Source organism: Symphalangus syndactylus, chromosome 1 (genome assembly GCF_028878055.3).
Source record: "Symphalangus syndactylus isolate Jambi chromosome 1, NHGRI_mSymSyn1-v2.1_pri, whole genome shotgun sequence".
Classification (NCBI taxonomy): domain Eukaryota; kingdom Metazoa; phylum Chordata; class Mammalia; order Primates; family Hylobatidae; genus Symphalangus; species Symphalangus syndactylus.
In genome coordinates, this window is record NC_072423.2 from 30,610,488 (window position 1) to 30,623,940 (window position 13,453).

Below are 13,453 nucleotides of genomic sequence, written 5' to 3' on the forward strand. Positions count from 1 at the left end.
GTGGGACTAGCAACAGGGGTGCCTCATTTACTCAGCCTGCTTCTGTCTACCCCTCATGGGAGGGAGCATGTGTGCAAATGAGTGCAGGAACTGGAGCAAGAGAGTGCAGGAACTTTGGCACCTGTAGGCATAAACACTATGCAGGCCCCACAGCAGTGTCCAGGCAGGGATGCCTCTGACCCCAAGGCCCAGAGGGCATGTTACAGTGCTGTCTTATCTCTGCTGTTTGCAGAGAGCAGTGTGTTATCAACTCAGTGGGCCCTCTGCCTTGTCACATGGGGTGGCTGCCTTCTGCCAGCAAGGGCAAAGGCAGGGTGACAGTCTTTTTGGTGACCCACACCCAGTGTGTCCAGAATTCTTGTCCAGTGCCCAAGAGGAATGAGGTCACATGGACAAATGGAAGGATGGTGAATGTGGAGAATATTGTCCAGTGATGAAAATGGCTTTCAGTGGTGAGGGGAGCTGAAAAGAGGATGGGAAGGGAAGGTCACTCTCTCCTGAAGTCAAGCTGCCTATCTGCCTCTCTCTTCCGAACTCAAGCTTCCTCTCTCCAATTTCAACTGCTTCTTCCCGATGTCTGGCTGCTTCTCCTCTCTGCCAGCTGAGTCTGGGGTCTTTATAGGCACAGGATGGGGTAGGCGGGCCCTGGGTAGTTTAGGAAAAGGCAACATTTGAACGAAGGAACAGGGATAGAACTTCTCACTTTGAGCCACAGGTTTCAGGTTTTGGGGCTTAAAGATGGGGTTTTGCCAGGGACCCGTCCCTGTCTACCTAGAATTTTTCTGCCTCCTGCCTCTATCATTTTATCGATATTACATTTGCACCCATGGTCTCCAAGCCATACAAGATATGGCCCTAGCTACCTGTTGAACCTCTTCACCCTCTTCCCCATCACTTACCCTCTTGCCACTCCACTCCAGCCATCCTGGATTTCCATGACTCTTGAACACATCACACTTCTTCCTGCCTTCCTGCCTCAGAGCCTTTGTATTTGCTGCCCACTCTACCTGGAATTCTTTCCTAGATCTTTTCATCCTTTGGTTCTTCTCATTTAAACTCAGGTCTCTGCTTCAGTGTCACCTCCAGAGAACTATCCCTGACCATTCTGTGTATATGCACACACATACACATACACATACACATAAAATAGTTTAAGGTAAGAACTCCCATTCTTTTAAAAGTTGACAGCAACTGATGAAAAAGAAAAGATGCACAAAATGTCACAGTTTAGAGAAGACTAGAAAATGCAATAGCTAAGTGCTGTGCGGTCTCCCGTATTAGACCAGGAACCAGAAAAGGACATGAGTGGGAAAACGGGTGAAAACCAAATAAAGTCTGTAGCTGAGTACATAGTATTTGTCTTAATCCATTTGTTGTTGCTATAAAGGAATACTTGAGACTGAGTAATTTATAAAGAAAAGAAGATTTATTTGGGTTGATGATTTTGATGTCTAGAAATGTTCAAGATTGGTCATCTGGTGAAGGCCTCAGGCTACTTCCACTCCTGGCAGAAAGTGAAGGAGAGCCAGAGTGTGCAGAGATCACAGGGTTAGAGGGAGGCAAGAATGAGGAGTGGAAGGTGCCAGGCTCTTTTTAACAATCAGCTCCCTTGGGAACTAATAGAGTGAAAACTCACTCACCCCTACCTCCACCCAGGTAGAGCATTAATCTATTCATGAAGGATTCGTCTTCATAACTCAAACACTTCCCTTATATGCTCCACCTCCAACACTGCAGATCAAATTTCAACATGAGGTTTGGAGGAGACAAAGATCCAAACCACAGAAGTATTGTACCAATGTTAAATGTCTTAGCTTTTGGCAACTTTACCAATCATGGTTACATAAGATTTTAACATTAGGGAACGCTAGGTGAAGGGTATACAGCAGCTGTCTATACTATCTTAGCAACTTTCCTATAAATCTAAAATTATTCAAAATAAAAAGTGTAGTGAAAGAAATTAACCACTAAATAAGTTCTAAGGCTTTCTGTATCATGAAGCATGACAACTACCTAGTCTTCCTGTTGCCTTCGTTTTTTTCTTCTCTTGCCTTTTTTTTACTGAGTCTGGAGTTCAGTTTTCAATACTGTAGTAAGGCTTTCTGGAGAGGACTTGCATCCTTGGTTTGTTTGGTTAGAAGTGTGATGAGAAGCATCATGAAAAGTTGTAGTACCACGTAATTCAAGGCTCTGGGCTCAGTTTATTCATTTATTTCCAAGGCATGCTGTCCAAGCTTTCCCTGGGCACAAACCTTAGAAGAATTCTTTTGCTCCCTCTCCCAGATGGCTGACATTGGTCTGGTCTTTTGACCCTCTCAATGACTTATTAAAATCTGTGGACATCACATTTCTGCAAAACACTCTTTATGGTCAGATTTACTGAATGTAGAGACATATTTTCATTTGAAACAAAAGAAAGTGAGATTTGGTACTAACAACTGTGGACAAGAAACTTGCTTAGTCCTTTGGGGACACAAAGATTAAACAAACACAGACACTACCCCAAGGAGTCTGTACCATATATCCATAGAGGGCCAACCTATGCGAAGGAGGAAAGCTATGCTTATAACTCAAGAGTCATAGAATGGATGGCCCTTTCAAATAATCCATATGTTAGGTAAAAGCTTTGTATTCCAGGCACTGCCACTTACCTGCTGAGTAATCTTGGGCAAGTAATTTAACCTGCAACTCTAGTTTGTTAATGTTAATCTGTAAAATGAAAATAATAATAATATCCACATGTGCAGATTTAATGAATTAATTTCTGTAATATACCAAGAACAGTACCTGATAAATGTCAATTGTTCAATAAATGTTAGTTATTATTATTTAAATAAATATATAAATAGCAAATAAGGCTAACAGTGTGAGAATTTGGTTGAAAATTTACCATCTATCATATTGTTTATCAATAATTTATGGTAAGTTATTCTTCCACATTCATGGAACCTACAATGAAAGGCTATCATTTTGTCTATGGATTTGTGCAAAGTATAAGCAAAAAAGCAACATAAGCATAGATTTCTTCCCAATAAACATAATACAGGCCCACTCACTTTGCCCAAAAGATGTTTTTGAAAGTACAATATAAAGTAATAATTTTGTAGTTTGAGAAAAAATTCTCACCAATTTACGTTATTAATTTCATATCTGGTTGATCTTAAATTGGCCATAATTCTTGAGATGTGAAATGTCAGTATTGCCTGCTCTGTTTGCTTAACATATTGATTATAGCTAAACGAGTTGTGTATTTCATTAGTTACCTGATAGGCAGGCAATCTTAGCTAATTCCGACCTACCTCATAGGCAGGTAACTAGTAAAATACACAAATTCTTTAGGTATTTGCCGACCTCCACTGCTATTCCAGTCTCCTGGATCAGTGAACTGAAGGCACTGATGATTTGTGATAACTTCCAGGCATTGTAAGATAAAATTTTTGTCATTTTAATTGGTAGACGAATTCTGATAATGTTAATAGAATGGGGTGAAGCTAATGATTTCGATGAGACATATTTCCTCAATTTCACAATATTATTGGAGAGATAACAAGGTCTCTATAATAATAGTGTCTATCTGTCCTCCTCGCCCCTAGCATTAAATTCTAACATCTAATTTCAAATATGAGCTTTACAAAAGAGGGAGCAAACTAAGAGAACACAGAAAAAGACTCCATGGGCTTTCTGTTCTGGCTTGTCTAGGCTCAGAACTGGCAAAATGGAGACCATGTCACCAGAAAAATTGTCTTTCATAAACACAACTCTTTTCTTTGCCTCAACGTGGTCTAGCTTCATGATTCTGGAAAGATTGTCACATTTCAAATGGATGATCCTCAAAGAAAGAAGTAATGGCAGGTCTTACATTAAGGTATTGGCCCCTGACAGTTCTTACAAAACCATCAGCTTTCTATTTCCTGTTCTTTCTTTCTACTTTTATGATGTGTTACCTGTTTTCTTAAAAAGCAATAGCATGAATATGGACTATTTAACAGAAGAACTGAGTTCAAACCCTTGGTCAACTATTCACAATTCTGTGACTTTGGGCTTGTTCCTTCTTCATAAGAAAACAGGTGGCCGGGCGCGGTGGCTCAAGCCTGTAATCCCAGCACTTTGGGAGGCCGAGGTGGGCGGATCACGAGGTCAGGAGATCGAGACCATCCTGGCTAACACAGTGAAACCCCATCTCTACTAAAAATACAAAAAATTAGCCGGACGTGTTGGCAGGCGCCTGTAGTCCCAGCTACTCGGGAGGCTGAGGCAGGAGAATGGCATGAACCCGGGAGGCGGAGCTTGCAGTGAGCCGAGATCACGCCATTGCACTCCCGCCTGGGAGACAGAGCAAGACTCCGTCTCAAAAAAAAAAAAAAAAAAAAAAAAAAAAAAAAAAAAAAAAAAAAAAAAAAAAGAAAACAGGTGATATTTCATGTATTCGTGCATAAAAGACCCCTAGGTGCTATATCGTGTTCGCATAAACCTCACAGTAACTCTTAGAGGACTTCTGAAAGAGGAGAACACTGAGGTTGAGGAAAGAAGGGACTTGTTCCAGGTTACAATAACTCCTGGAGCTGGAATCAAACCTAGATTTAGTCTGATTCTGAACAATAAAATTAGCCATACCTACTGAGCACCTACAATGTGCCAGGCTCTGTCTTAAGTATGCTATAGGCATTAACTAATTTAAACTTCACGGCCATTCTAGAAGGCAAGTACAATTATTATTATTTCACAGAAATCCACCATGACTCCTTCCTTTGTCCACACACTTCTCATTTTATAACCCCCCATTTATATGTGTATATGTGACATTTTTGTAATTTCTTTGTGACACATTGAATTACAAACGCTATTAAAGCTCATGCACTTGTTTCCCAATATTTGGGAAAACTAAGCTCAACCCTATTTTGACATTTTGAATGAGTTTTTCCTTTCACTGTAACCCTTTCTCCAGGCCCCCATGTGGCATATAGAGCAAGGCATACTTAATTCTCAATTTGCAGAGCCTCTTCTTTTAGTAGACGTAGAGAGGTTAAAATGCTAACTTCATTTATAGTATGTCACCATTCATTTAAAAACCCTCTGTGATTTTTTACCACCTTTATCTTTTCTCCTGAAGCAAAACGTAACTTTTTATTGTTTCAAAAACCTCCAAGAAGCAACAAATTTAACAAGAAATTAATGAGCAGGAGACTTATGTCAGTCCAATTCTGAACCAAATTGAACCCTAGGGTTTTAAAATGCTCAAACGCCACCGTATTTTGTGGGCATTTATTTTTTCTTGGCATCGTGCAACTTCCTGTTTCTAAGAAAAAAGGATTAAAGTGTCCCATTAAAAAAAAAAAAAAGAAAAAAAAAGCAGAAACTCCAAAAGCTTCTTGGACATCAAAGAGACCTTACACAACAACATTTTGATGAGTTAAGTGTAAAGGAATCAAAAACACATGGATTAAATTTCCCATAAAACCCACATGTGTTTAAAAATCAAGAGAAAATGTGCTTGGCCAAATGCATTTGGGGTTTTCTCAAACCCCAAACATTTGAGGAATAGTGTGAGATGTTTAAGGAACCCAAAACACAGCTGGATCGGCCTATATCATTCTCAAAGCATGTGCCAGTGGTAGATGTTAAAGGAGATAAACCCACAAAACAATAGAGTTTTGCTTAAAAATCACAACTTGATTATTGATCAGAAAGTTGCAGTTTTCAAATATATATATTTTTAATCACCTCTAAACTTAGAAAATTATAACTTAGATAACCTGTTAGAAGTCATTTATTAAAGAGCTATTCTATTTTTTAAAAAGAAAAAGGGATCTTCATTTCCAACCTTCAGATTTTCCAGCATAAGCAGACGGGATCTTTTCTGCAGCTTTCAAATTTCTATCAAGTTACACCATGTTTTGTATTATACTTGATTTAGCTTTGCTAGACTAGGCACATTATTAATTGGCTCCCTTTTTATTTACAATACTATTGCTTGAAATATATACTAGAGTGTATAATCGAATTTGGGGTTTACTGTAATTTTAAAAAGTCAAAAGAGCAATAAACATAAGCGTTAGTCAACAATTGCCTCTGAGAACCAGCATAAATCATCAAGAGTAAATGATTTTAAATCATATTTAAACTCCTTAATTTTAATTTATGGTTGCCAATCTATTTTCAGTCATTGTCAACTGGAATTTCTTGCAGTGCTTTATATCTTTAGAGGTGATGGCAAGGGATGTTTGAACATTCATTCCCTTCTTATGGAGGCCTACATTATCAGGCTGAAATCATTGATCCATGCCTTTTCTTTCTTATTACCTTCCTAGTGCATTCTATTTATTTTAAAAGTTAGCCAAGTAGTGGGGAGGGGAATTTGATCATGAATTTAAGTACTTTTTCAAGTCTGTTTTCTAATTTAATAAATAAGACTTTGATCCTTAGGGTAGATCTAGTTTATAGATGTATAAGTAAATGAATATTTCCTTTAGCTAAATGACACTGTGTATCACTTTTTGGATTACGGATAGTGCTATCATGATTTCCAGGGAGTACAAAGGTTAATGAAACCGTCACTGTGCCTTCTTAACTCCGCAAATAGCTAAATAGCAATATTGCAAATTTCTCTTTCCCCTTTCTACTATAATCAACATTAAATATCCTGCAAAAATATAATACAGTGAAAATACAAAAAAACCTGAAAATATTTTTCCCTGATGAAAGCAGCACTGATGTGGGAATGATTAATACTTTTTCCCACTCCCAGCCACAAGCACTGCAGTATGAATTAGCAGTTTCTACACACTTGGATCTCAGCTCAGCTCTCCAAAGGGTAATTTCTGATGTATAACAAGGTCACACCCTGTACACTAATAAAAACAGCAATAGCAGCCAGAATATCATTTATGGAAACCCATTTGCTAAGATCTGAGCCAGACATTTTACACACTACTTCTAATGTTCACAATAACCCGGGCAAGTAGATTTCTATTGTTTCCATTTTACAGTTGACGATGTTGAGTCTTAAACACATTAAGTCATTTGCTCATGAATATACAGGTCTGTTTGGTCACAAAGCCCACACTCCTCAACCCTGGTGCCTCTTACATGTTTAAGGTGGATAAAAGAAAACAGTGACCATCTCTTAGGAGACTGACCAAAGGGTAGAGAATAATACAACCCTAGCTTAAGAAGTTAGCAGGCTGTCATACCGATATGACCTGCAAGTCTTGAAATCACAGATCCTGTTCTGTTGCTCACCCTAATGAATATTCTATGTCGTACTGTGATACATCTTTTGCCCCAGACATGACTTGGAACCGTTTGCCACATTTATACTCTTTTGAATTTCCCTTAAACATGCCCTGGGCATCATTTTGGAGAGCAGTCAATTGCTCAGGAACTGATTCCATGATGTTTTCGAGGCCATCACCTGTTTCTGATTATTGCTTTCCAGAGCTTAGCTAACAGACATGAATGTTATACCTTGAGAATGAAAAGTCTGTGGCCAAGAAAACAAAATCACGTCCACCAGCCTTGTGCTCTTCCTATTATTTTATCGTCCCAACAGTCTGGATGATGTGTCACGGGTGAAGAGGAAATCTGCTAAATGACAAGGTTTTTTTATTCTATACAGTCTTAAAGGGCTTTCCATTAATGGCTGGGGACAGAAATCGGACTGGCAGGCCACTCTAGATTGGCAATCCATGGTTAAACTAATTGGGACGTGATCCTAGACTCAAGCAGGCACTATACTGTGGATGAGAACTACAATAGGTCAAGTTTCTGAAGAATAATGCCAAAACCCAAAATTACTACATGAGACTAAATCAGCAAAGTGAAATCATGAAAGAAGTAAAGCTTCTAAAAAGAGAAAAACTGTGCTGTCTTGAAAATCAGAATGAATATTTCGAATTACACTAAACTAAAATTAGGGGACATGGTGGAAGTTGAAAAATAGGGGGAAAAAAAACAGATGCATTCAAGTTATAAGACCTGATACCTGCATTTCAGGTTTCTTAAAAAACTGAAAGCAGATATTTTTAAATTTCTAAAATGGCTAGTCAATAGATAGGCAAATACAGAGAAAAGATAATTCACAAAGGAAAAGAATTATAAAGAAAAATATTTATTCTTACTACAAACAAAAGAAATCTAAACTTTTAAAAATGATGCATTGTTTGGGTCTGTTAAATTTCAATTTTTAAAAGTGTATAATAGACTTTGATGGTGAGGGTCAGAAGAAATGGATAGTTCCAAATATTGTTATTTGTTTCACTCTGAATTGTGTCTGAATGATACAAATCTTTTACAAAGAAATTTGGCAATGCATATTAAAATCCTCAAATATTTATGCATTTTAGCCTCTTGAGAAATTGATTCTAGGGAAATAATCTTAAGTAAACATACAGGATTGTTCGTTACAGCATTATGTAGAATCACAAAATATAGAAAGAGCCCTTAAATGTCATAAAAGAGAAGAATGTTAAAGCCGTTCAATGAGATGATTTAAAATTTGATGATTATGAAGACCAACAAGAACTTAAAAATGCTTTTGCTATAATATAGAATGTAAAGAGCAAGAAAAATTCTGACTATAAGGAATACAAAATTTTCTATTGGTAAAAAGACAGGAAAGAAGTATATCGGAACAATCGCGGGGATTTTCCCACCATGGTGAGACCCTTGCTAATTTTGCTTTTCTTCTCCATTTTTTATGCCTTCCTAAATGTGATTGCATTACTTTTTTTTTTAAGGAGCAGAAGTAATATTTCAAGATCAACATATTTTTAAATAACTCATAGAAGGACCAGGCCAAGCAAACAAACTATGAAGACAAATGCAAATAAACAAAGCATTTATATTTAAGAGAAGGGTAACAACAGAAAGGCAAATAAAAAGGCCCTACGATTTACGAAGATGAAACTTTTTTTAATCTGGAAGAAAACAATATGTTGAAACATCAAAGAAAAGCTTTGTAAAAAGAAATACATTCCTTTAGAAGGAAATGAAATAAATTTCCTTCTCAAATAGGTTGAAATGTACATAGTGATGGGGAGGAAAGAACAGGTATCTATGAGGTTGACTGGGCTGGAGTGCCTTGTGCTTGCCATTTTAGCTGATGCAGAGTCACATCAACAATTATTTGTCTTCCTGTGTTTGAAATTATTTCCGAGTGTCTTCCCTGAGACCAGAAGTCTTCACTAGACTTCTCAAACTCTCTCCCAGCTCCAAAATTCGATGAGATGTATTAAATAATGAATAAACCATAAAGTATGTTAGCAAGTTGCCCTGATATTTGATTCCAGTTTGTGAATTTACTGAGACCCAATTGCTTATTAAGGGAAAAAAATTTAATTCTTGATCTAGTAGAGTCACTTATTGGCATAATCTTTCCACAGGTTATTCACTGCCTGATTAACAAAGAAATGGGAAATGAGGATGATGCTTTTTTCTGGAAAATTAAAAAGTAACCTTATTACAATCTAAAATAATTTATCTCACACAGGTTGGGAGGAGGCAAGGAAATAGTCTATGTCAGGGGTTCCCAACCCCTGGACCGTGGACCAGTGCTGGTCTGTGGCCCATTAGGAACTGGGCTACACAGCAGGAGGTGAGTGGCAGGCAAGCGAGCAAAGCTTCATCTGCATTTACGGCCACCCCCTATCACTGGCATTACCGCCTGAGCTCTGCCTCCGTCAGATCAGTGGCAGCATTAGATTCTCACAGGAGCACAAACCCTGTTTTGAACTGCACATGGGAAGGATCTAGGCTGCATGATCCTTATGAGAATCTAATGCCTGATGATCTGTCACTGTATCCCATCACTCCCAGATGGAACCTTCTAGTTGCAGGAAAACAAGCTCAGGGCTCCTACTGATTCTACATTATGGTGAGTTGTGTAGTTACTTCATTATATATTACAATGTAATAATAATAGAAATAAAGTGCACAATACATGTAATTGCTTGAATCATCTTAAAACCATCCCCCACCCTGGTCTATGGAAAAATTGCCTTCCACAAAACCAGTCCCTGTTGCCAAAAAGTTGGAGACCGCTGGTCCATGTACTAGTGGTAGACTTGCCACAAGATGGTATAAACCTTTATTCGTAATCCCTATCTTGAAGAAAAATTAGCATTTTTTAATGGAACAAAAGACTGTGGTGTTGAATTCACAGTTTGTATAGCTCATTTTGTACACCATTGTGTTTCATGTTCTATCACACATCTAGCCTTTATAGATTTTGATGTTCCCTCAAGGACATTTGAATGTCACATTGTATCATATGGGGTAGGTGATGCTGGAGGCTAATGGGAGGAACAGGCAGAGACATCTCCCTCCACTACTTTCAGAAGCATCTTCCTCCTATATCCATAGAGATCCACAACAAGACCACAGTCAATTTGGCTCCAGAAATAAGAAGTGAAACATAGGTGTTTCCAATATAGGTGGAGAAGATAAGAGAACCAATGTGTTGGACTCGCTCTTTGCAGAGTATATCTTTGCTATTAATGAATGTCAATTAGACGTAGATATTGGCTGCTGTCTTCTGAAGAGTTAATGATCTAGTTAAGAATCCAAACATGCAAGATAAAGGAAGAGAGGGTTAATTTATGTTAAAAAATGAAAAGGAACAAAAGAGAAGGAAAGAAACAATACAATAAAGGCCTTCATTGACGTAAGATGTTTCCCTGAAGTCTATGATCTTTATTTTATACAAGGAAAGCATTACAGACTTTACAGAGAATAGTGAGACTTGATGATGAAGAGGTCATTTGCCTCTCTGGTGGTGGGTATTTCTTTATAAAATAAACAAATAAGACACTTTTTTAAAAAAGTATATTTATGCACACATAATGGCATGCTCCCTTTATATCACTAGTGGTATTTTGTCAATTACGTGGATAAGATTTCATATTTTTATAGAAACGACCTTGGTACTAGTGTCAATAATTTCTTTTTGGCCAATTATGGACCAGATCAGGGAATGACAAAAGCCCTGAGATTCAATACATTTAAGTGCTAGGAACTTTTCAATTCACAAGAGGACTTATTAAACTTTGTTGTCTAACCTTGACTGAATCTCAAATAATTTAGATGGTTGTATGGGAGAAATGATGTATAGAGATAGAAGAAGAAAGGTTGACTTATAGAGTTTTTCTTTATATGCTTGCTTACTTGTTTTGCTTTCTTGTTCTTAAGTTTCAAAATCCTGTAGTAACTGGAATGTATTTAACAATGTGCTGCCCAGAGGGAATCAAGGCTATAAGAGAACGAAATAAAGATTCAGCCTGAAGAATGCCTGCCTATGCTACCATTGCAAATATGTTGTTTTATGAAAATATATATAATGCCCTTTGCTTAAAAACCTTGTACTTTGTTAAGATGTTAAATATGCCTCCTTTTCATATGGGCCTACTGTTTTTTGGTTATCACCTTAACAGAGAGAACAAGAGTCTACTTTTATCCTAAGGACAAAGTCCCACATTGATGAAATTTTGCAGATAACAGCTTATGGCAGTCTTTTAGAAATGTTATTGTTCCTGGAAATAGGAGTAGACACCTCCTCTTTATCCAGATCTATAAAGCGTCAATTGTCCCCAAATGACGCTACTGACCTGGAATTTACATTTTTTGAAGGTAGTGATTTAATATGCCTCTGTTTTGCATAAGGTGAAAGTAGTATTTTCAATTAAACAACAATGTGCTTCAATCATTCACTCTGCCTCCTTCTACAAAAGAATCCCCAGACAAAAGAGTGTATTATAAAATATGTTACTTCATTGAATATATACTAAAATGATATATCTGTGTGTAAATTGGTCACTTATGTGTTCGCCAATATTGCTCTAATATCTTAAACAAATATGATACTTTAGCCAGAGTAGTTTCTATAACTGCTTTATAACTACTATAACTTTGGCCTTTATTTAGTCTATGTGAACTATTATTTCCTGAAATCCAAGTAGCAGGAACTAGCATTTACGGGAATTTGCTCTGTGACAAAAAGACTGTCAAGTAATTTAGATCTATCATCTCAGTTGATCTTCATGGATGTATCTGTGAGATAAATGTCATTATCCCTATTGCGCAGATGAGGAAATTGTGGCAGAGAAAATTCAAGTAACTTTTCTAAGGTCATTTAGATGATGTGTAGAATAAAATACTGAGCCTCAAATTTATACACTATTTACTATATCACCACTAGACCATTATTATGTAACTACAGGTAGCGTATGGAATTCATTTATTCATCTTTTCCTTAAAAAATATGCATGTATCAGCCGGGCGCAGGGGCTCACGCTTGTAATCCCAGCACTTTGGGAGGCCGAGGCGGGTGGATCACGAGGTCAGGAGATCGAGACCACGGTGAAACCCCGTCTCTACTAAAAAATGCAAAAAAATTAGCCGGGCATGGTGGCGAGTGTCTGTAGTCCCAGCTACTCAGGAGGCTGAGGCAGGAGAATGGCGTGAACCCGGGAAGTGGAGCTTGCGGTGAGCCGAGATCACGCCACTGCACTCCAGCCTGGGCGACAGAGCGCGACTCTGTCTCAAAAAAAAAAGAAAATGCATGTATGGGCACAACATTGGGAGACTTTAAGAGGCATAATATGCACCTGCCATAGTAAGATGGGAAGAAAAAATCTAAATCATTGTTTTAAAAAACCCTCCGCATACGTGACAGAGAGAGACTGATTGACAACACTGGAGAGATGGGAGTTAGTTGAACAGTGAGCTTTTAGAGATGGAGGCAGAACTCAATGAAATCAGTAGGAATTAGCCTTGGAAAGAGCAGATGTCCTACCATGGAGGCATGAAGGATATGAAGATAGCTGAAGTCCAAGAGATTATTGGGTATAGAGAGAAGGAAAGGCACGGGATCTTGGTAGGGAGTCTTGGAATTGTTTAGCAAAGTACAAGATGTGTCAACTATCCAGAGCAATGGGTGGAATTTGGAGTTTAAAGACAGAAAACAATTTGACTCAGTAAATTTTGGGACTGGGCTATACAAGGTGAAAGGGAAGGATGAGGAAGAGCAAAAGGATCCAGGAACATTTCGACAGCCAGATCAGCAGAGTCCCATTATCTCTACAGAGAAGCTTTTCAACCAGGCATTACAGCATACACTGTATAACATTTGTACATGTCACTACCATGACACTAAGATCAACTGTTTCTGTGCCTGTCTTTACCTAACACTCTCTGATGGTGGGCACTAGATATTATTTGACTCCATGTTACCATGTTACCAGCATGGAGATGAATATCATCTAGTGCCTGCCATTGAGTGTACAATAGACACTCAGTTTACATTTGGCTAATGAATATTGAGGGACATGGTGGAAGATCAGGCAGGGAAGAGTTCTCAACCACAATGCCAACACACAATGGTGTGTCATTATGAGACTAGGGTTGATTAGGCCTCTTAAAGTGTCACAGCCTATAATTTGAGCACATCACAGGGAATTGC